At 43.4% G+C, this 26,657-nt stretch overlaps 1 pseudogene; it reads right to left on the bottom strand.

Moving 5' to 3' along the window:
- Positions 1 to 26,657, bottom strand: part of LOC128696931 (Y+L amino acid transporter 2-like) — a 78,854-nt pseudogene that overhangs the window by 40,078 nt on the left and 12,119 nt on the right.

Below are 26,657 nucleotides of genomic sequence, written 5' to 3'. Positions count from 1 at the left end.
GGTGACATCCCCCGCCCGTAAACTCCTTATCATTTTCACTGCCTTCTCCCCCCACCACCTCCGAGTTCACTCTTCTAGCCTCCTGCTCATCAGCCATGTATATGACTCCACAAATTTTCAGCCGTACCACCACTTCCCACCCAAACTCCAACCTCAAGCCACCCCCCACCCAAGAACCTATCTCTAGTAAACATGATTTAGCTCTGTTTACCCGCATTCCAGACGCCCTCCCAAAAAGCTCCAACACCCGTCCTATCGTTCGCAATCCCTCCACCCCAGTGATCAGTACAGTGGTATCATCTACATACCTTACCACCTCATTGAACCCTGCCTCCTCCCCATTTAAACTCCCCCCTCCCTCAGTTAGCTGGTAAAACGGTTGCTGCATGCACGAGAACAATATTTGAGACAAAGGACACCCCTGTCTCAAACCCCTCTCCATTTGAACAGTCCGACCCAACCTGCCATTTATTTGCACCCTCACCATCGCCGATGAATACATAATATCAGCCCACCGCACTACTCCTTCACCAACATCCAGACGCCTCAAACTAGCCCTCATAAAATTCCACATAGTCATATGCATTTTCCCAATCAATACCTAAAAGTCCTCCTCCATTGCAACTCTCCAAAAAATCCCTAATGCAACTATGCCCATCTCTCATGCTTCTTCCCGGAATCCCCATCTGTCCCTTATGTATTACCCCTCCTATCACCTTCTTCCTGTTTCCCGGTATCTTAGCAAAAATCTTATAGTCGGTACACATTACCGAGACAGCTCTGTAAATATTGGATTCTTGTGTTTTACAGTGTGACATAGACGGTATTTCTCTCACCTCCCACTGCAGCAGAAACACATGAAGTTTTATAATAAATTAAATGCAGATACGACACAACGACCACCCCTCCATTACGACACAACGACCAACTCTCTATTACGACACAACCACCCCTCCATTACGACACAACGACCACCCCTCCATTACGACACAACGACCACCCCTCCATTACGACACAACGACCACCCCTCCATTACGACACAACGACCACCCCTCCATTACGACACAAGGACCACCCCTCCATTACGACACAACAACCACCCCTCCATTACGACACAACGACCACCCCTCCATTACGACACAACGACCACCCCTCCATTACGACACAACGACCACCCCTCCATTACGACACAACGACCACCCCTCCATTACGACACAACGACCACCCCTCCATTACGACACAACAACCACCCCTCCATTACGACACAACGACCACCCCTCCATTACGACACAACGACCACCCCTCCAATACGACACAACGACCACCCCTCCATTACGACACAACGACCACCCCTCCATTACGACACAACGACCACCCCTCCATTACGACACAACGACCACCCCTCCATTACGACACAACGACCACCCCTCCATTACGACACAACAACCACCCCTCCATTACGACACAACAACCACCCCTCCATTACGACACAACAACCACCCCTCCATTACGACACAACGACCACCCCTCCATTACGACACAACAACCACCCCTCCATTACGACACAACGACCACCCCTCCATTACGACACAACAACCACCCCTCCATTACAACACAACAACCACCCCTCCATTACGACACAACAACCATCCATCCCTTACGATTCAACAACCACCCCTCCATTACGACACAACAACCACCCCTCCATTACGATTCAACAACCACCCCTCCATTACGACACAACAACCACCCCTCCATTACGACACAGCAACCACCCCTCTATTACGACGCAACAACCACCCCTTCATTACGATTCAACAACCACCCCTCCATTACGACACAACAACCAACCCTCCATTACGACACAACGACCACCCCTCCATTACGGCACAACCACCCCTTCATTACGACACAACAACCATCCCTCCATTACGATTCAACAACCACCCCTACATTACGACACAGCAACCACCCCTCCATTACGACACAACGACCACCCCTCCATTACGACACAACAACCACCCCTCCATTACGACACAACAACCATCCCTCCATTACGATTCAACAACCACCCCTCCATTACGACACAACAACCACCCCTCCATTACGACACAACGACCACCCCTCTATTACGACACAACGACCACCCCTCCATTACGACACAACGACCACCCCTCTATTACGACACAACAACCACCCCTCCATTACGACACAACAACCACCCCTCCATTACGACACAACAACCACCCCTCCATTACGACACAACAACCACCCCTCCATTACGACACAACAACCACCCCTCCATTACAACACAACAACCATTCCTCCATTACGACACAACAGCCACCCCTCCATTACGATACAACAACCACCCCTCCATTACGACACAACAACCACCCCTCCATTACGACACAACAACCATCTCTCCATTACGACACAACAACCACCCCTCCATTACGACACAACAACCACCCCTCCATTACGACACAACAACCACCCCTCCATTACGACACAACAACCACCCCTCCATTACGACACAACAACCACCCCTCCATTACGACACAACAACCATCCCTCCATTACGACACAACAACCATCCCTCAATTACGACACAACAACCACCCCTCCATTACGACACAACAACCATCTCTCCATTACGACACAACAACCACCCCTCCATTACGACACAACAACCACCCCTCCATTACGACACAACAACCATCTCTCCATTACGACACAACAACCACCCCTCCATTACGACACAACAACCACCCCTCCATTACGACACAACAACCACCCCTACATTACGACACAACAACCACCCCTCCATTACGACACAACAACCACCCCTCCATTACGACACAACGACCACCCCTCCATTACGACACAACAACCACCCCTCCATTACGACACAACAACCATCCCTCCATTACGACACAACAACCACCCCTCCATTACGACACAACGACCACCCCTCCATTACGACACAACCACCCCTCCATTACGACACAACAACCACCCCTCCATTACGACACAACCACCCCTCCATTACGACACAACAACCACCCCTCCATTACGACACAACAACCACCCCTCCATTACGACACAACAACCACCCCTCCATTACGACACAACCACCCCTCCATTACGACACAACAACCACCCCTCCATTACGACACAACAACCACCCCTCCATTACGACACAACAACCACCCCTCCATTACGACACAACCACCCCTCCATTACGACACAACAACCACCCCTCCATTACGACACAGCAACCACCCCTCCATTACGACACAACAACCATCTCTCCATTACGACACAACAACCACCCCTCCATTACGACACAGCAACCATCCCTCAATTACGACACAACAACCACCCCTCCATTACGACACAGCAACCACCCCTCCATTACGACACAACAACCACCCCTCCATTACGACACAACAACCATCCCTCCATTACGACACAACAACCATCTCTCCATTACGACACAACAACGATCCCTCCATTACGACACAGCAACCACCCCTCCATTACGACACAACAACCACCCCTCCATTACGACACAGCAACCACCCCTCCATTACGACACAACAACCACCCCTCCATTACGACACAACAACCATCTCTCCATTACGACACAACAACCACCCCTCCATTACGACACAGCAACCACCCCTCCATTACGACACAACAACCATCTCTCCATTACGACACAACAACCATCCCTCCATTACGACACAACAACCATCTCTCCATTACGACACAACAACCACCCCTCCATTACGACACAACAACCACCCCTCCATTACGACACAGCAACCACCCCTCCATTACGACACGACAACCATCTCTCCATTACGACACAACAACCACCCCTCCATTACGGCACAACAACCGTCCCTCCATTACGACACAACAACCACCCCTCCATTACGACACAACAACCACCCCTCCATTACGACACAACAACCATCCCTCCATTACGACACAACAACCACCCCTCCATTACGACACAACAACCACCCCTCCATTACGACACAACAACCACCCCTCCATTACGACACAACAACCGTCCCTCCATTACGACACAACAACCACCCCTCCATTACGACACAACAACCACCCCTCCATTACGACACAACAACCACCCCTCCATTACGACACAACAACCGTCCCTCCATTACGACACAACAACCACCCCTCCATTACGACACAACAACCACCCCTCCATTACGACACAACAACCATCTCTCCATTACGACACAACAACCACCCCTCCATTACGGCACAACAACCGTCCCTCCATTACGACACAACAACCACCCCTCCATTACGACACAACAACCACCCCTCCATTACGACACAACAACCATCCCTCCATTACGACACAACAACCACCCCTCCATTACGACACAACAACCACCCCTCCATTACGACACAACAACCACCCCTCCATTACGACACAACAACCGTCCCTCCATTACGACACAACAACCACCCCTCCATTACGACACAACAACCACCCCTCCATTACGACACAACAACCACCCCTCCATTACGACACAACAACCGTCCCTCCATTACGACACAACAACCACCCCTCCATTACGACACAACAACCATCCCTCCATTACGACACAACAACCATCCCTCCATTACGACACAACAACCGTCCCTCCATTACGACACAACAACCACCCCTCCATTACGACACAACAACCACCCCTCCATTACGACACAACAACCACCCCTCCATTACGACACAACAACCATCCCTCCATTACGACACAACAACCATCCCTCCATTACGACACAACAACCACCCCTCCATTACGACACAACAACCACCCCTCCATTACGACACAACAACCATCCCTATATTACGACACAACAACCGCCCCTCCATTACGACACAACAACCATCCCTATATTACGACACAACAACCGCCCCTCCATTACGACACAACAACCATCCCTATATTACGACACAACAACCGCCCCTCCATTACGACACAGCAACCATCCCTCCATTACGACACAACAACCATCCCTCCATTACGACACAACAACCATCCCTCCATTACGACACAACAACCATCCCTCCATTACTTTAACTACAAACACATACGTACGAAAATTAGGTAACAAGATATAACTACAATTAACAGGTAATAAAAAAAAGAAGAGATTACCTAATGTTATTATTTGGGACTTATAGAGTAGCATAACATATAACAATATATAAGTTTAACCTACCTTAGCGGGTCCTTAACTTCCTCGAGGATCATGACGACGCTGTCCCTGTAACATTAATTTCTCGTGAACTGCATCTTGATGTAAACTGTCAGGAACACTATGTTTATCAAGAAGAAGAAGAAGACTAGAAGTAGAATTAGTAGTAGTACTAGTAATAAAAAAATAATAATAATAATAATAATAATAATAATAATAATAATAATAATAATAATAATAATAATAATAATAATAATAATAGTAAGTTCAAAGCTGCAAGACAAACACATGATTCTTGAGTTACTGTAGGGAAACAGATTAAATCCGAAATTTGGTGTAAATGTAAAGATATACTTCCCCCCCCCCCCCCCAAAAAAAAAAAAAAAAAAAAAAAAAAAAAAATATTGAATATTCAGAGAACCCAGGAAGATGTTCAACGCTCAGATGATGCAAAAATAAAAATGTTTTAGAAGAAACTTGCGATTTTGGCTTAAATTGCAATGCTTTTCTTGCCGAATAAGGTAAGCGAAAATTTGTGCATTGCAGTAGTGTCGCAAAAATCATTCTGAACCTAACGAAAAAAATATATTTCAATGAGTTTGTAATTGTAATAAATTAATGTAAACTTATCTAAAATATATTTATAGATGAATGGTTCAGAGAACCGACATGTTGATAAATTAGACACATGTGCAACTCTTGGGTATCTTTATTGAGGAAACGTTTCGCCACACAGTGGCTTCATCAGTCCATACAAAGGAGAAACTTGAAGAACAGGAGGAGAATGAGGTAATCAGTCCCTCAACCTTGAGTCGATGTGGTCAGTCCATCTATTCAAGATTGATGGACTGACCACATCGACTCAAGGTTGAGGGACTGATTACCTCATTCTCCTCCTGTTCTTCAAGATTCTCCTTTGTATGGACTGATGAAGCCACTGTGTGGCGAAACGTTTCCTCAATAAAGATACCAAAGAGTTGCACATGTGTCTAATTTATCAAAATATATTTAGTTGGATTACGATGATTAAATTGCGTTTGTTATAATAAGGTTAGGTAAGTTTTCTAAAGCCCTTTTGTTGCAAAATTATTAATTTTTACAGTAACATAAATGAAAAAAATATATTTTTAAACGAATGAGAAAAATGAGTTCTTGTTAACTGACCGGTTGAACCTATTCGGCACGACATTATATATATATATATATATATATATATATATATATATATATATATATATATATATATATATATATATATATATATATATATTAAAACATCGATCGTCTCCCACCAAGGCAGGGTGGCACGAAAAAGAAAAACTTTCACCATCATTCACTCCATCACTGTCTTGCCAGAGGCATGCTTACACTACAGTTATGAAACTGCAACATTAACACTCTTCCTTCAGAGTGGCGGCACTGTACTTCCCATCTCCACGACTCAAGTCCGGCCTGACGTTTTCACTGAATTTCTGCATTAATGTTACCTTGCTCTCACTCCAACAGCACGTAAAGTCCTAAAAACCATTTGTTTCCATTCACTATCAAGCACGCTCATGCATACTTGCTGGAAGTCCAAGCCCCTTGCACACAAAACCTTTACCCCCTCTCTCCAACCGTTCCTAGGCTGATCCCTACCCCGCCTTCCGTACACTACAGATTTATACACTCTCGAAGTCATTCAATTTCGTTCCATTCTCTTTACATGTCCGAACCACCTCAACAACCCCTCCTCAGCACTCTCGATAATAATAATTATGGTAATCCCGCACCTCCTCCTAATTTCCAAACTATGAATTCTCTGCATTATATTCGCACCACACATTGCCCTCAGACATGACATCTCCACTGCCTCCAGCCTTCTCCTCATTGCAACATTCACCATCCATGCTTCACACCCCATATAAGAGCGTTGGCATAACTATACTCTCATACATTTCCCTCTTTGCTTCCATGGATAAAGTTCTGTGTCTCCACAGACTCCGAAGTACATCACTCACCTTTTTCTCCTCATCAGTTCTATGATTCACCTCATCATTCATAGACCCATCTGTTGACACGTCTACTCCTAAATATCTGAATACATTCACCTCCAATCTGATATCCAGTCTTTCATCACCTATTTTTTTTTATCCTCATTACCTTACTCTTTCCTATATTCACTTTTAATTTTCTTCTTTTACATACCTTACCCAACTCATCCACCACCTCTGTAACTTCTCTTCAAAGTCTCCCAAAAGCACAGTGTCATCAGCAAAGAGCAACTGTGAGAACTCCTACTTTGTGTTAGATTCTTTATATTTTAACCCCACACCTCTTGCCAAGACCCTCGCATTCACTTCTCTTACAACCCCATCTATAAATATATTAAACAACCACGGTGACATCACGCATCCTTGTCTAAGGCCTACTTTTACTGGGAAATAATCTCCTCTACTACATACTCTAACCTGAGCCTCACTATGCTCGTAACAACTCTTCACTGCTTTCAGTAACCTATCTCCTATTCCATACATTTGCAACATCTGCCACATTGCCCCCCTATCCACCCTGTCATACGCCTTTTCCAAATCCATAAATGCCAAAAAAAACCTATATCCATATCTAAATACTGTTCACATATATGTTTCACTGTAAACACTTGGTCTACATACCCTCTACCTTTCCTGAAGCCTATTTGTTCATCTGCTATCCTGCTCTCCGTCTTACTCTTTATTCTTTCAATAATAACTCTACCATACACTTTACCAGGTATACTCACCAGACTTATTCCCCTATGATTTTGTAATTTTTGCATCCTCTTTTTTCCCCTTTGCCTTTATACAAAGGAACTATGCATGCTCTCTGCCAATCCCTAGGTACCTTACCATCTTCCATACATTTATTAAATAATAGCACCAACCACTCCAAAACTATATCCCCACCTGCTTTTAACATTTCTATCGTTGTCCTATCAATCCCAGCTGCTTTACCACCTTTCATTCTATGCACTTTCCCCACACTCACAACTGGCTCTTCCTCACTCCTACAAGATGTTATTCCTTCTTTCCCTATTCACGAAATCACAGCTTCCCTATTTTCATCAATATTTAACAATTTCTCAAACTATTCCCTCCATCTTCCCGATACCTCTAACTCTCCATTTAATAACTCTCCTCTCATATTTTAACTATCTAATCCATTCGTTCCCTATACTTCCTCAACTTATTAATCTCACTCCAAAACTTTTTCTTATTTTCTACAAAATTTGTTGATAACATCTCACCCATTCTCTCATTTGCTCTCTTTTTACATTGCTTCACCACTCTCTTAACCTCTCTTTTACTCTCCATCACTTCTGCTTTGTAGAAACCTCTCCCTGACTACTCTCTTTACATCATCATTCTACCAATCGCTCTTCTTCCCTCCAGCACCCACTTTCCTGTAACCACAAACTTCTGCTGAACACTCTTAACACTACATTCTTAAACCTACCCAATACATCTTAGACCCCATTGCTCATCTATCCTTCAATAGTTGCTTATATCTTACCCTAACTGCCTCCTCCTTAATTTATAAACCTTCACCTCTCTTTTACTTGCTGCTTCTATTTTCTTTGTATCCCATCTACCTTTTAGTCTCACTGTAGCTACAACTAAAAAGTGATCTGATATATCTGTGGCCCCTCTATAAACATGTACATCCTGAAGTCTACTCAACAGTCTCTTATCTACCAATACGTAGTCCAGCAAACTAATGTCATTACGCCCTACATCATATCTTGTATACTTATTTATCCTCTTTTTCTTAAAATATGTGTTAACCATAACTAAACCCCTTCTTATACAAAGTTCAATCAAAGGGCTCCCATTATCATTTACACCTGGCACCCCAAACTTACCTACCACACCCTCTCTAAATGTTTCTCCTACTTTAGCATTTAGGTTCACTACCACAATTACTCTCTCACTTGGTACAAAAGTTCCTACACACTCACTTAACATTATTTATATATATATATATATATATATATATATATATATATATATATATATATATATATATATATATATATTATTGTAACCACGAACGAGTGGTATTAATCAATAACAACACTGGGTTAGCCAAGGATTCGAACCCATGTTGTACTGGCCTACCTCATGTTAAGCGAGAACCACATGACGCTTTAAACCACAGGACCACCCAACCCTACAAAGAATGGCGCAGCCAGCCATAATATATAAATACTGCTCGTGAGGCTAGTACACCAAACAGGGATGAGAATGAAATTAGCTTAGAAGCTCCCACACCTCCGTATGCCCTCGGATGGCGGCCCAACAGCTAGCTGTGTGCTGGCTGCGCCATTCTTGTAGGGTTGGGTGGTCCTGTGGTTTAAAGTGTCATGTGGTTCTCGCTTACCATGAGGAAGGCCAGTACAACATGGGTTCGAATCCTTGGCTAGCGCAGTGTTGATATATATATATATATATATATATATATTTAGTAGTAGGTTGGTAGACAGCAACCGCCCAGGGAGGTACTACCGTCCTGCCAAGTGAGTGTAAAACGAAAGCCTGTAATTGTTTTACATGATGGTAGGATTGCTGGTGTCCTTTTTTCTGTCTCATGAACATGCAAGATTTCAGGTACGTCTTGCTACTTCTACTTACACTTAGGTCACACTACACATACATGTACAAGCACATATATACACACCCCTCTGGGTTTTCTTCTATTTTCTTTCTAGTTCTTATTCTTGTTTATTTCCTCTTATCTCCATGGGGAAGTGGAACAGAATTCTTCCTCCGTAAGCCATGCGTGTTGTAAGAGGCAACTAAAATGCCGGGAGCAAGGGGCTAGTAACCTCTTCTCCTGTATATATTACTAAATGTAAAAGGAGAAACTTTCGTTTTTCCTTTTGGGCCACCCCGCCTCGGTGGGATACGGCCGGTGTGTTGAAAGAAGAAGAATATATATATATATATATATATATATACACTATATATATATATATATATATACACTATATATATATATATATACACTATATATATATATATATATATATATGTTAACAAGACTGTATTCATCCTCATATAAATGGTTATATCTATGACCATTATTTTTAAACGGGTGGACCGGTAAGCCAGCGGAAGGCCTCGGTCAGATGATCAGAAGGTCCAACGGCGGGTCATCATCTGACTAAGACCCGCATCAGGAAACATATGTCCTCTTTCCTGACGAACCTTACCTAACCTAACCTACAGTTATCCCTCAGAACAGGGAAGATATATGTGTCCTCCAGATATTGTGCAAAGTAATTTTAAAAGTTTTAAACCAATGCTGACTCTATAAATAGGTTTATTGTTAACTGATACAAAAGGTAGTAACAACTGCCTTACCAGCCACTATAAGCAAAGAGCGTCTGGGAAAAAGCAGCGGCTATTAAGGCTGGGCTCCAGTTAGTACCGGCCATGACGTCTTCATAGTTGTGTGTTCGTCCCCACGCCAAATAGTTGATACCAATCACGATGATAATGATGAGGGCCAACACAGTGGTCAGTGCCAGTATTTTCTGCACTCTGGCAGCCCATTTTACCTTCCTCGAGTTGACCCACGTTAACGTTACTGAGGACACAAGTAAGGTACACACTGTAAGTTGACAAAACACGTGACTACAGTCTCTGGAGACTTGTTTCGCGGACTAAAACAGCGATCAAAATACATTCAATCAAAGATTCTTAAAAAAATGTGAAACTTTGAAATAAATTTTGTAGTATCTTTATTATATGACTACAAATGGGCAGCAAGCTGGAGTGGGGAAGAACGTCATCGTAATAATTAACTTCAAAAGAGAAGATAGGTATTACCTTTCAGTTACCTCCCAGTCAGTCTGGTTTCAGTAGTGATCAAATCATTAGAATCAATAATAGTAGATACAATTCGACTCTTGATGAACATAATCTATTCATTTAATCTCACTAAGATATTTAGGAGGTGGATTATGATACACAATACAGGAGGGCCCCGCTTATACAGCAGGTTAGGTTCTGGTCTACTGCTGTAAAACGAAAATCGCTGTAAAGTGAAACATACCACATTTTCACTTTCAAATCCTTATAAAAGCCTGATAACATGTTTACACTATCATATAGAGCTAGGCCTAAAAACTTGATATACATTACACACATTACTTACCTTAAAATATTTTTTGTTCCTAGCTAATAGTGAGTGGTGAACATATTTATTGTAGGAAGTCTGAATGAATGAAGAATGAGTATAATTGAAAACCGCTGCATTAGCGAAACACCATAAAGCAAAGTGCTGTAAAGCAGGACCTGCCTGTATAATATTTGACTAGACTTCAGTAAGACTTTTGATAGAGAGAGAGAGAGGGGGGGGGAGAGAGAGTCTGTTTCACCAAGGTTAGGTTACGGTTGGTTACATTAGGTTAGGTTAAGTTTGGTAAGGGTAGGTTACATTAAGTTAAGTTTGATTAGGTTAAAGTTAAGTTCACTTCAGTTAGGTTAGGTTAGTCTCAATTAGGTTAGATTAAGTTCAGCCTTAAGTTTTTAATTCAAAGGGGAGTTTTGACCCTCGTGGTTTCTGCGCTACACTGTGTGGGTTGGTGTATAAGTTCAGAGTACCACAAAACCCGCCTAGAAAAAAAATGGCCTGAGAAAAAACCCACCTATACATAACCCACCCATGCTTCATGATGGCTTCACATCCCGCAGCCGCCTTCAGAACGTTTTTGGAGCCGTCGCTGCAAATGCACCTGGGCTGTTAATGTAAAATTGGTTGTAAGTATAATTGCCCCTAAGGAGTGTTGTGTCAGCATTTCATTGAATAATTAAATACTGACGAGGGCCTTATACTCACTTATGTTGGGCTCAAAAGTCCACATCTTACTGCTGACTATAGGACGATTTTGAACCCCTTGTGATACAAGAATTGTGTAGTCCCCTGCATAACAAATATATTCAAAACCTACCTTGCTCTTGTTGTGTCATTTAAGGTGTTGGTTGCACCTTTCGACAGCTACCCGGTGACTTGATTGAAACTGAAGTGTCCTTGGATGTCCACGTCTTCCACTCAGTCTGGAAATACGCAACACTCACACTGGTACACTATGTTCCACAAGATTTGTCCTTTTCACAGTGATGTCATTACAGGAAGCTGATCACACTTCTCTGTAATTGTTCTGCTGTGTCTGTTGAGATTCTTTTATTAACAAAATGCACGATCACTGTCTTTGTTATTACAGCGTAACGCACAAGTTGTCTCAACTAAGTCTAAAAGGAATCTGCCTGTGGCGCCTCCATCGCCCTGGCTTGCCCTCTGACACAAAAGAAGTGTTGATCAACAATATTTCCCTTGCTTGCAAAACTTCCACCATGAAGCAATGCAAAATGCTTGATTCTTGCTGTCTGGGCATAAACGTCAGTGTACATCTTTAACATGGTAATAAAGTGGGTGCAGGATTTTCCTTAATTGTCCTGCTAAGGTAAGAGATCGATTTTATCTCATTAAACCCACTATGGTTGCAACACTGCTCTCATGCAAAGATGTGGCATGATCATGACACACGGTCACATGCCTTCAATTAAAAGTGTTGTTGCAGATGCAAGACACCATTGCTCTTTCTGAGAGGGTTGGGCCCCTCAGGGCTGAAAGGGTTCAAAAGGACTGAAGGGGGCTGATACCCCAGTCCTGGAGAAAATGTCTCCACACTGGGGGGCGGCGGAGGTTTGCCGTAGGTGAACTATTCATCACTTAACATTCATTTGATTTTCTCACTCGCCACCACTGCTGCTTGTCTTTTCTAAACAGCTTTAGTCTGTGTGGTTTCTGGAGAATCACTAACTTAGTTTTTAACACTGTGTAATTCTAATGGCGCTAGTTTATTTATTGTCTGCTTATTCACTACACCTTTGTTCAAAACATCAACTGTCCTGATGATTCCATTTGCATCAGGATATATGGTCACATAACTCACCCGTACATAACACGCCCATACATAAGTCAACCGTACAAAACCCACCCATACATAAGTCACCCGTACATAACCCACCCATACATAAGTCACCCGTACAAAACCCACCCATACATAAGTCACCCGTACATAACCCACTCATACATAAGTCACCAGTATTAAACTCACCCATACATAACCCACCCATACATAAGTCACCTGTACATAACCCACCCATACATAAGTCACCTGTATATAACTCCCCCGTACATAACCCACCAGTACATAACTCACCTGTACATAACTCACCCATACATAGCCCACCCATACATAATTCACCTGTACATAACTCACCTGTACATAACTCACCCGTACATAATCCACTCATACATAACTCACCCGTACATAACTCACCTGTACATAACTCACCCGTACATAACTCACCCGTACATAACTCACTCATACATAACTCATGAAATCGAAATGACACGATTGCAAACAAACCATAATACGGGCGGGGCTTGAACCCGCGGTTAGAGAGACGTAAATCTCCAGACCGAGGCGTTAGCCACTGGTCCAGCTGGCTACAGTAAGATTCATCCATCTAGGCATATTTATACACCAGAGGAGGGTTAACATAGGCACCACTGTGACCACAAATACAAGTTTTTACAGACAAATCTCTCGCCAGCGTGGCCGTGACGAGCTCTAGCTCAAGTCCCCTTCAAAGCTATTATCATGACTCACGAAACTGTAATGATCGTAACGGAGTTTAACGACTCTCTAACCCCGGGTTCAATCCCCGTCCATGGTATGCTTTTTTCACCCGTACTTAACCTACCCGTACATAACCCACCCATACGTAACCCACCCGTACATAACCCACCCATACATAACCCACCCATACATAACCCACCTGTACATAACCCACCCGTACATAACCCAAACATACATAACCCACCTGTACATAACCCACCCGTACATAACCCACCTGTACATAACCCACCTGTACATAACCCACCCGTACATAACCCACCCGTACATAACCCACCCATACGTAACCCACCCGTACATAACCCACCCATACATAACCCACTCGTACATAACCCACCTGTACATAACCCACCCGTACATAACCCACCCGTACATAACCCACCTGTACATAACCCACTCGTACATAAGCCACCCATACATAACCCACCCGTATATAACCCACCTATACATAACCCACCCGTACATAACCCACCTGTACATAACCCACCTGCACATAACCCACCCCTACATAACCCACCCCTACATAACCCACCCATACATAACCCACCCGTACATAACCCACCCATACATAACCCACCCGTACATAACCCACCTGTACATAACCCACCTGTACATAACCCACCTGTACATAACCCACCTGTACATAACCCACCCATACATAACCCACCCGTACATAACCCACCTGTACATAACCCACCCGTACATAACCCACCTGTACATAACCCACCTGTACATAACCCACCCGTACATAACCCACCCGTAAACACAAATGCAGTATAATGTGATCCTTTATTGACTACGTTTCGCCCACACAGTGGGCTTTTTCAAGTCACAAACAGAACTACCTGGGGTGGAAGGAAAGCGAGTATTTATAGTCCGGCTGAGGTCAGGTGAAGAATGCTGCATCTGATGATGTACCGAGTTGGGTTGTAGAGTCTAAAAACTTGGGTAGCTTGGAAAGGAGACTGGACAAGTTTGTGAGCAGACCTTCTACAGTGTTCTTATGTGGGATAGCGATGAAGAAGTTTCTTGGCAAGTGGTTCAGCTATGTTATAGAAGCCACTATTCTGGTTGAAGTTGTCGGATATAGAAATAAGTGATGATTCCAGGATTCTTCGGTATTGGGTGTTGTCTTCTGTGGCGATAAGTCTTGAGTTTCTGTAGTTTATCAAGTGGTTGTGTGAATTACGGTGTTGTACGCATGCATTCCTTGTGTCGTCAGACCTGCTTGCGTATTGGTGTTCTGAAATACGTGTTTGGAGGTCCCTTGATGTTTCGCCCACGTATAACTTGTTGCAGTCATTACAAGGGATTATGTATACCCCTGCAGAGGATGGAGGCTTGTCCTGCCTACTACTGGTGATGTCCTTGATGGTCGTGGTTGTTACTTGGAATGATGTTTTGGCAAAGATGTTGGAAACATGTTTGGCAATGGAGTTGGTGGGAAGGACTATGTATCTCTTCTCGGCAGTGTCTTCTCTGGGTGTGTTGAAGATGTTTAGTGCTCGCCGTCTGCAGTCTCTGATGAAGTGACGAGGATAGTGGAGTTTGGAAAATACCTGTTCAATTATAGTGCATTCTTCCTCAAGGAACTCGTTGCTGCAGATTCTGAGTGCACGCAGGAAGAAGCCTATAATTACACCACGTTTGGTTTTGGTGTCGTGGTGAGAGTAGAAGTGGAGAAGATCGTTTTGGTTGGTGGGTTTTCGATAGACTTTAAAACGAAGTTCGTGGTCAGCTTTGCAGAGTAGAACATCAAGGAAAGGAACTTCGTTTTAAAGTCTATCGAAAACCTACCAACCAAAACGATCTTCTCCACTTCTACTCTCACCACGACACCAAAACCAAACGTGGTGTAATTATAGGCTTCTTCCTGCGTGCACTCAGAATCTGCAGCAACGAGTTCCTTGAGGAAGAATGCACTATAATTGAACAGGTATTTTCCAAACTCCACTATCCTCGTCACTTCATCAGAGACTGCAGACGGCGAGCACTAAACATCTTCAACACACCCAGAGAAGACACTGCCGAGAAGAGATACATAGTCCTTCCCACCAACTCCATTGCCAAACATGTTTCCAACATCTTTGCCAAAACATCATTCCAAGTAACAACCACGACCATCAAGGACATCACCAGTAGTAGGCAGGACAAGCCTCCATCCTCTGCAGGGGTATACATAATCCCTTGTAATGACTGCAACAAGTTATACGTGGGCGAAACATCAAGGGACCTCCAAACACGTATTTCAGAACACCAATACGCAAGCAGGTCTGACGACACAAGGAATGCATGCGTACAACACCGTAATTCACACAACCACTTGATAAACTACAGAAACTCAAGACTTATCGCCACAGAAGACAACACCCAATACCGAAGAATCCTGGAATCATCACTTATTTCTATATCCGACAACTTCAACCAGAATAGTGGCTTCTATAACATAGCTGAACCACTTGCCAAGAAACTTCTTCATCGCTATCCCACATAAGAACACTGTAGAAGGTCTGCTCACAAACTTGTCCAGTCTCCTTTCCAAGCTACCCAAGTTTTTAGACTCTACAACCCAACTCGGTACATCATCAGATGCAGCATTCTTCACCTGACCTCAGCCGGACTATAAATACTCGCGTTCCTTCCACCCCAGGTAGTTCTGTTTGTGACTTGAAAAAGCCCACTGTGTGGGCGAAACGTAGTCAATAAAGGATCACATTATACTGCATTTGTGTTTATATTGCCATTGTGTCGGTATTTTATACCATTTATTTCCATAACCCACCCGTACATAACCCACCCGTACATAACCCACCCGTACATAACCCATCCATACATAACCCACCCGTACATAACCCATCCAAACATAACCCACCCGTACATAACTCGCTCATTAATAATGGAAAATCCATTTGCTCGTTTAAATTAAGTAAGGTTGAATTAAGTTAGATTAACATAGATTAGAGTTCACTTGGTTAGGCTAAATTTAGTTAAGTTACATTGGGCATGATTAGGCTGGGTTAGATTCATTAGGTTATTGTAGGTTCTATTAAGCTAAGTTAGATTAACCAAGGTTAAGTTAAGGTAAGTTAGATGATGTCGGAATGTAAATAAACCATAGATGATATTTTTTTTGTGGGTGATGGAAGTTGTCTTATGTGTTTTTATTTACTGATAAGTTTTAAAAACGATATCTGAAGGTTAGAGTGGAATGTGTGGACGATATTGGACTAATTCAACTTCCAACAACCTGTCAGTTCCACATATCATTTTTACCTAATTTAACTGAATATTTATTCCCTTATATAGCTGGAGGGATATAGTATAAAATAAATTGCATAAAATACCGACACGAAGGAAAAAAAGGCACGAATGCAGTATAATGTGATCCTTTACTGACAACTTTTCGCCCACACAGTGGTCTTTATCCAGTCACAAACAGATCTACCTGGGCAAAGAGTGCATAAGTATATATAGTATATATACCTGAACCTCTTGTCAGCAAACTTCATCATTATTTAACATAACAACATACCTACTTGCCCATCCCGTACAGGTTCGTCTCAAATCCAACCTGCCCAACATTCTCCACCTGACTCTCCACCCTATATATACTCATGTGTACCCATTGTCCAGGTAGAGAAGGGGGGTTGGAAGATTTTTGCTTTTCCCTCTCGCCTTGGCAGGTCATAGCAGCTCTCCTTACTTACTCAGTCTCCCTACGATCCCCGTTGGGGAGGGGAACCTTTACCATCGTCGTCTTCTGCCTTGACTTGCACGATGAGCTATGCAAATCGTGTCAAGATCAAGACAAACAGTGGCACTGTTGATGATTCAACGAAGCTTGCTCTTGCAACTGTCGTTCAGGGTACACTACATGTGAAATTCAACGCTATTCTACCACTCAAAGAAGCTTTCATTGTCGTGTGTCACGATGATGCTGAAGCAGAGAAGTTACAGAAGCCACCACTACTCTTCCTGCTCAAGGATTTACTGTTACATCCTCTCCTGCCCTCAGGGCAAGAAAATCAGTATTCCTGAAAAAAATGACAAGATTCTCACTTCTCTACCAATTGCTGAACTTAAGTCATCTATTGAAACTCAAAATACTTGGGCTACTGTTGACAGCATCACAAAAATCCCGAATGCATCGTCTATGCTCAAGGTCACCTTTACCGACGTGAACATGGCTGCCACTGCTCTGAACGAAGGTCTTGCTGTTTACTACTACTACATCAGTCCCACCTACATAGAAGCAGAGATATTCCACTACATCCAACATTGCTGGAACTGCTATTCTTATCTACACACCACCAAAGCATGTCCAGTTAAAGACAAGAAGTTCTGCACTACATGTGGTAGTGAGGGACACACCTTCAGTTCCTGTACCGCTGCTGCTCCAACATAACCAGCATGTTTAAACTGCAAAAGCAACGGTCACCATACTCTGGCAACATCCTACTAGAAAGGACATTATAAAAAAAACACAAGATGCAGCACAAAAAAAAAATCATCAAACAAGTCACCAACGTATGTAGCAATTGCAAAGTTGCAAGCAGATACTACAAAATTACTTCAAGCTTCTACTCAACCCGCCTCCACCACCACCATCACTCCTCCAACATGTGACGTAACAAAGATCCACTACTGGCAGGAAATGGCAGAAATCGTACACCAAATCCAGTCATTCCTGGAGTGGAACCACAGTCGATGGCCTCCACTCCAAACCAACAGATACAGATACTAATGCCGGAAAAAAAATCCCCCCCTAGTACCAACAATACCACCAGTCCGATAACATTCTTCTTTGCAAATATAAAGGGTCTAAAGCCAGCAACAAACAACAAAATACCTTTCATCCGTGGACTGCTTGCAGAGGCAAAGGCAATGTTCGCGGCTTTCACTGAGACCCACATAAAGGATCACTTGGACAATGAAATATGGATCCCAGGTTACAACCTATACAGATGTGACAGAGTGAACAGGCAAAAGGGGGGGGTTGGCCTGTACATTGCAGAGTCACTTGTTTGCACAGAACTGCTAAATGCCTCAAATGATGTAGTGGAAGTTTTAGCAGTAAAGGTCGAGAACCAAAACCTAGTCATTGTGGTAGTCTACAAGCCTCCGGATGCAACATCCCAGCAATTCCAGGAACAGCTGTTAAAAATTGACCACTGTCTGGAAAACCTTCCAGCTCCTGCACCCAACATCTTGCTCCTGGGGGATTTCAACTTAAGGCACCTAAAATGGAGGAATATAGCAAATAATATTGTTGCAGTAATAACACCAGGAGGCAGCTCTGATGAAAACTCACACTCACGCGAGGTTTTAAATCTCTGCACAAAATTCAATTTAAACCAGCAAATAATAGAGCCTACTAGACTGGAGAATACACTAGACCTCATCTTCACTAACAATGATGATCTGATAAGAAATGTCACCATATCAAAAACAATATACTCAGATCACAACATAATTGAGGTTCAGTCATGCATGCGCGGAGCCCCAGACCGACATAATGAGATTAGTCACGAGGGACCATTCACCAAATTCAACTTCAATAACAAAAACATAAAGTGGGACCAAGTAAACCAAGTCCTAACCGATATAAGCTGGGAAGATATACTAAGCAACACAGACCCCAACTTATGCCTAGAACAGATTAACTCGGTGGCACTCGATGTATGCACAAGGCTTATTCCTCTAAGAAAAAGGAGGAGTAGATGTAAAACAGAAAGAGACAGGCGCTCCCTTTACAGGCGACGGAAAAGAATAACAGAGCGGCTAAAAGAGGTCAATATATCTGAAATGCGTAGGGAGACACTGGTCAGAGAAATAGCAAGCATCGAACTTAAGCTAAAAGAATCCTTTAGGAGTCAGGAATCGCGGGAAGAACTAAAAGCCATAAATGAAATCGAAAGAAACCCAAAGTATTTCTTCTCCTATGCCAAATCAAAATCGAGAACAACGTCCAGTATTGGGCCCCTACTTAAACAAGATGGGTCCTACACAGATGACAACAAGGAAATGAGTGAGCTACTCAAGTCCCAATATGACTCAGTTTTTAGCAAGCCGCTAACCAGACTGAGAGTCGAAGATCAAAATGAATTTTTTATGAGAGCCACAAAATTTGATTAACACAAGCCTATCCGATGTTATCCTGACGCCAAATGACTTCGAACAGGCGATAAATGACATGCCCATGCACTCTGCCCTAGGGCCAGACTCATGGAACTCTGTGTTCATCAAGAACTGCAAGAAGCCCCTATCACGAGCCTTTTCCATCCTATGGAGAGGGAGCATGGACACGGGGGTCGTCCCACAGTTACTAAAAACAACAGACATAGCCCCACTCCACAAAGGGGGCAGTAAAGCAACAGCAAAGAACTACAGACCAATAGCACTAACATCCCATATCATAAAAATCTTTGAAAGGGTCCTAAGAAGCAAGATCACCACCCATCTAGAAACCCATCAGTTACACAACCCAGGGCAACATGGGTTTAGAACAGGTCGCTCCTGTCTGTCTCAACTATTGGATCACTACGACAAGGTCCTAAATGCACTAGAAGACAAAAAGAATGCAGATGTAATATATACAGACTTTGCAAAAGCCTTCGACAAGTGTGACCATGGCGTAATAGCGCACAAAATGCGTGCTAAAGGAATAACAGGAAAAGTCGGTCGATGGATCTATAATTTCCTCACTAACAGAACACAGAGAGTAGTCGTCAACAGAGTAAAGTCCGAGGCAGCTACGGTGAAAAGCTCTGTTCCACAAGGCACAGTACTCGCTCCCATCTTGTTCCTCATCCTCATATCCGACATAGACAAGGATGTCAGCCACAGCACCGTGTCTTCCTTTGCAGATGAAACCCGAATCTGCATGACAGTGTCTTCCATTGCAGACACTGCAAAGCTCCAGGCGGACATCAACCAAATCTTTCAGTGGGCTGCAGAAAACAATATGAAGTTCAACGATGAGAAATTTCAATTACTCAGATATGGTAAACATGAGGAAATTAAATCTTCATCAGAGTACAAAACAAATTCTGGCCACAAAATAGAGCGAAACACCAACGTCAAAGACCTGGGAGTGATCATGTCGGAGGATCTCACCTTCAAGGACCATAACATTGTATCAATCGCATCTGCTAGAAAAATGACAGGATGGATAATGAGAACCTTCAAAACTAGGGAGGCCAAGCCCATGATGACACTCTTCAGGTCACTTGTTCTATCTAGGCTGGAATATTGCTGCACACTAACAGCACCTTTCAAGGCAGGTGAAATTGCTGACCTAGAAAATGTACAGAGAACCTTCACGGCGCGCATAACGGAGATAAAACACCTCAATTACTGGGAGCGCTTGAGGTTCCTAAACCTGTATTCCCTGGAACCCAGGAGGGAGAGATACATGATTATATACACCTGGAAAATCCTAGAGGGACTAGTACCGAACTTGCACACGAAAATCACTCACTACGAAAGCAAAAGACTTGGCAGACGATGCACCATCCCCCCAATGAAAAGCAGGGGTGTCACTAGCACGTTAAGAGACCATACAATAAGTGTCAGGGGCCCGAGACTGTTCAACTGCCTCCCAGCACACATAAGGGGGATTACCAACAGACCCCTGGCAGTCTTCAAGCTGGCACTGGACAAGCACCTAAAGTCAGTTCCGGATCAGCCGGGCTGTGGCTCGTACGTTGGTTTGCGTGCAGCCAGCAGCAACAGCCTGGTTGATCAGGCTCTGATCCACCAGGAGGCCTGGTCACAGACCGGGCCGCGGGGGCGTTGACCCCCGGAACTCTCTCCAGGTAAACTCCAGGTAAACTGTCTACTATACGCTCATATGCAGAACATGGCTGTACCTGGATCCTTCAACTCTACCATCAACGAGTTATTTGCCTTGAATAACATGCCATCATTTACATTTCCAGCATCTCCACCTTCTGAAGAAATTCTCAGATTCACTAAGGACTTTGTCGCCACCTCTGCTGAAGTAGCTCCACCACCACCACCAACTAGTGACGTCACTCAAACAACGTCCAATGAGAAGCCTCCACCGCCACCACTCCTCATTGAAACCCACCAATCAGAGGCCTTGCCACCAGAAACATCTTCCTATTCGTCTACTAAAATTGACAACGTATCTTCACTTCCATCTTCAACACCACTTAACAAGAAAGAATAACCAGCACCAACAACACCATCTTACGACTCTCGACAAGATAACGAAGCAGGTGAAGATACTGACAAATATTGTGAATGGAATGGAATCAACTTCTATACCACAGAAAATTATCCTCAAGATATGCTGCTTTCTGAACTCCATTCTCACCTCATCCAAAAGAAAGTCGAGTTTACAAGAGATTCTTCTTGCACAGCTACTGGTAAAATTGAACTTTCTACTATTCTAAAGTACATTGAAGACCGACTAAAAGAAGGAAAAGATTCCCGCTTTCACCACTCGCTGACACGTCTAAATATGCTCCCTCTACAACGTTTTAAACGTCTTGAAAATGGAACTGAATTCAAATTTCCAATACACATCGTAAAAATACGCCACAACTCCAAGTAACCACCAAACCTCTATGAACTGACCAATCAACGATGAGCTCCTCCCATGTCGCCTGCAACCACCTATCACCATCAAGTCGCAGTTATCTTCCATCCAGCAAGATGCAGTCCGCACCTGCAGAGTCCCTGTTGCCTTCTACATCGTCTTCGCCAGTGTTTCTCCAGGCTTAGTAGTTGGGCCTAGTCCTGACTCTTCTCTCTTCGACTCAAGACATTCCTCTCACCGTCTATTCTTCGCCCTGTCCCCAGTTGCCCCTCGTGGATCCATACCTGTGAGTCCGTGTTGTTGTTGTTGTCCGGGTAGATCTGATTTGTCCACTGTGTGGGCGAAACGTAGTAAATAAAGTGTTCCATTATACTGCATTTGTCTATTATTCCAGGGAGGCAGTGGCGTGAAGACTCTGGTGAGGATTTTGAGACTCACTCCTGGAAGGGGTTGGAACTAATAAATTGATAAGGACCTGTCTAGTATGGGCCAGTAGACCGTTTTCAGTGTTCCTTCATACTATAACCTGTTGCTATGTGGGATAACGATCAAGAAGTTTCTTGACAAGAGGCTGAGATATGTTGTAGAATCAGCTGTTCTTGCTGAAATTAATTACAAAGAGGCAGGAGTCATAGCCATGGAAGCAAATGATGATCAAGACACATGTGCAACAGTTGGCTCTCTTTATTGATGAAACATTTCTCCTACACAATAGGCTTCTTCAGTCAAATACAAAGGGAATCACTGAATTCCGAGAGTTTTTATATTTCCAGAGTGTGACCTTTGGTCAGATTTGTCTGGTGTTTGCCTGATGGACCAGGCTGTTGCTTGCTGGCGGATATATATTTTTTCACTTTCAAAAGCCGTCTTCAGTCATGACTTCGCCACCTGAAAATCTCCTTCACATTTGTAATGGAAGAAAGATAATGTAATCAGTCCATCAACCTTTGAGAAAAAGTATCTGAGATGGTCAGTCCCTCAGCCTGGAGGAGAGTTCAGGCTTCACCCTCCTGACTCATAACTTGTAGATACGTGATGAAGAAAGGAAGATGTCTTCTGTATCAAGATACCGTTGTGCTCCAGCGTCTGAAATTATTGGAAATATAAACACAAATATAAACACAGTATATAATGTGATCCTTTATGGACAGCGTTTCTGTGCGGGATTACCATATTTACACCACACATTGCCCTTAGACAGGACATCTCCACTCTCTCTAATCGTGTATGATGGGTCACCACATGGAGAAGACCCGGGACAGGATCTCCAGGCGAATCTTCCTGTACCTGTCTCTAAATGTAGATTACAAATCAGGACACTTCACATACTTGTCCACTCACTGACAGAGCGAGACACTTCACCAAGGCTCTCACTCATCAAGACTAGCATGCAGCGCACAGTGTGTGCAATTCGCCCACTTCGTGGGGGTAATCTATTCATCGAAGAAGACTTTGGAAACACTCCTGATGACCATTCTGCAGGTGAAACTAGCCAACCTTTTCGGCACCAAAGACGCTTTCATCGTCCACTGTTTTAGTAACGCTGAGAAAGATCATCACTGTCCCAGCAATGAGCAACACAAACGAGTGTGACTTCGAGGAATTTTCCTTTTCAGCTCTGAAGTCCAAAAAATCGGTGTTTGCTAAGAGACAAGACTGCGACATCACCAGACGTTCAACGACCGAACGGAAGACACTCACTGAAGACCAAAACGACTGAGCTACTGTTGATCTGATCACTAAAATCCCCACTGCCTCGTCAGAGCTCTAGATCAGCTTTATCGAAATCTCTATGGCCTCTCAGGCACTCACTGACAGTCTCCGCGTCCTCTGTTGCCCTGTCAATCCAAGGAATGTGGAACCAAAGAGCTACCATCACATTACCCCGCGCTGGAACTGCTGCTCTTATGCACACATCTTTGACTACTGTTCACTGAAAGAGATAAAATATTGTTTCAGCTGTGGCAACTCAACCAAAAGTGACTGTCTCACTCGTGCTACCTAACGCCCACTCAGGAAAGAAATTAAGAACTCTTGAACTCCTCGCCTACTAGCTGTCCCCAGCCTGAATATTGCTACCTCTAATCTTCGCCATCAAACACTCTACTGGGTTAGGCTCTGGCTCTGGTTCTGTGACTGAAGACACTTCTCCCCTGTGTTATTCTCCTATCCCCACTTCTCCGCTCACTCCTTACATGAGAGTTAGTTTGGTTGAGCTACTTGCAACTGGACGAGACCTATTGTTTGGGTGAAATGTTGTCAATAAAGGATTGCATTATACAGCATTTGTCTCTGTTTCTTCCCTCACTTAAGTATTTAAAGAAAACGCAAGCAACAAGAGGCCAAACATTAGACTTTGTGATTGGCATTTGGCACTTATTTCAATTCTATCTTACTTATAAAGCAAACTGTGAATCCTACCAGTCAGCCAGGCTTTAATCCATAAGAGCTATCTATACCAGATAGTCACATTTGTCCCTCAGTCTTTCGAGTGGATCTTTGTTAAAGTCTGATAATTTTTCACTCCCTAGCTGTCTTTCCAGAGATGCAACCCATCTTATGTTTATAAGTTTGATGTTGAATTATATACATTGTCACTGAATCTGATGTTTGCTTTGTGTTAGTGAAGTAGTAATTGACAGAAATACTGACGACAAGCTAACGGTTCACTAAGTTACCCTCCCTCACCAATGAGAAGAATTCCCACTATCCTGAGAGCGGATTGGGGAGGCTCCTGGCAGTCTGGAAACAAGGGCTTCAGGATGTAATTGGCGAAGGTTAGTGCCGTAACAGCTCTACCACTTGGCATGCATATCATAATCATTATTCATAGGTAGAGGAATGCAGGTAAGGGACCAAACGCTTCCTGCAGGTAAATGTACGTTCCGCCACTTTTCTGGATCATTAAACCTGCGAAAGAGAAAGTGAACATCAGATGGGAAATTACCAAGATGGAACAGAAGCTTAGTAGTGAGAGGTGGAGCACTTTTCAAGGACATGCCTGATGGAAGAGAGGTACAGGATTTTACTGGGAAAGAGATACTTGTAACCAGCAACGTTCAGACAATTGGTTTTAATGATGGAAACGTTTCCAAGGACACAGGTACTTGACCAGGTGTATACTATGTTTCAATGAACATGATTATATGAATGACTATCAATATTGATTGACTGGACATATGTACGTGAATGGATTTGTATAGTCAGTCACGAGAGCCACGATGATAATAAACAATTAACTCAGGAGAACTTTGTCATCTGTTAAGGACAGAATAAAGTGAAGCTGAGGAGAGACAATTTCTGAAACAAAAAACAAAACAAAATGAAAACAACTATCAAAAAAATAAGGAAAAAGCTAAAGAAACTGGGAAGTTGTTGGTAGAGGAAAAAGATGCAAATTCCAGGATAAAGAAGAATAAAAGATTAGAAAGTAATAACTTCCTAGAGATGCTTACCGATGAGTGCAGTGAAGAGGAGGCATGTAGAGAAGAGGTATACATGGAAGAGGAGGCATGTAGAGAAGAGGTATACATGGAAGAGGAGGCATGTAGAGAAGAGGTATACATGGGAGAGGAGGCATGTAGAGAAGAGGTATACATGGAAGAGGAGGCATGTAGAGAAGAGGTATACATGGAAGAGGAGGCATGTAGAGAAGAGGTATACATGGGAGAGGAGGCATGTAGAGAAGAGGTATACATGGAAGAGGAGGCATGTAGAGAAGAGGTATACATGGGAGAGGAGGCATGTAGAAAAGAGGTATACATGGGAGAGGAGGCATGTAGAGAAGAGGTATACATGGGAGAGGAGGCATGTAGAAAAGAGGTATACATGGGAGAGGAGGCATGTAGAGAAGAGGTATACATGGGAGAGGAGGCATGTAAAGAAGAGGTATACATGGGAGAGGAGGCATGTAGAGAAGAGGCAAACATAGAAGAGGAGCATGTAGAGAAGAGGTATACATAGAAGAGGAACATGTAGAGAAGAAGTATACATGGGAGAGGAGGCATGTAGAGAAGAGGTATACATGGGAGAGGAGGCATGTAGAGAAGAGGTATACATGGAAGAGGAGGCATGTGGAAAAGAGGTATACATGGAAGAGGAGGCATGTAGACAAGAGGT

Source organism: Cherax quadricarinatus, chromosome 49 (assembly GCF_038502225.1).
Source record: "Cherax quadricarinatus isolate ZL_2023a chromosome 49, ASM3850222v1, whole genome shotgun sequence".
NCBI classification, from domain to species: domain Eukaryota; kingdom Metazoa; phylum Arthropoda; class Malacostraca; order Decapoda; family Parastacidae; genus Cherax; species Cherax quadricarinatus.
Note: the sequence above shows the minus strand (reverse complement) of the source record. Positions and strands in the feature narration are given on the sequence as shown.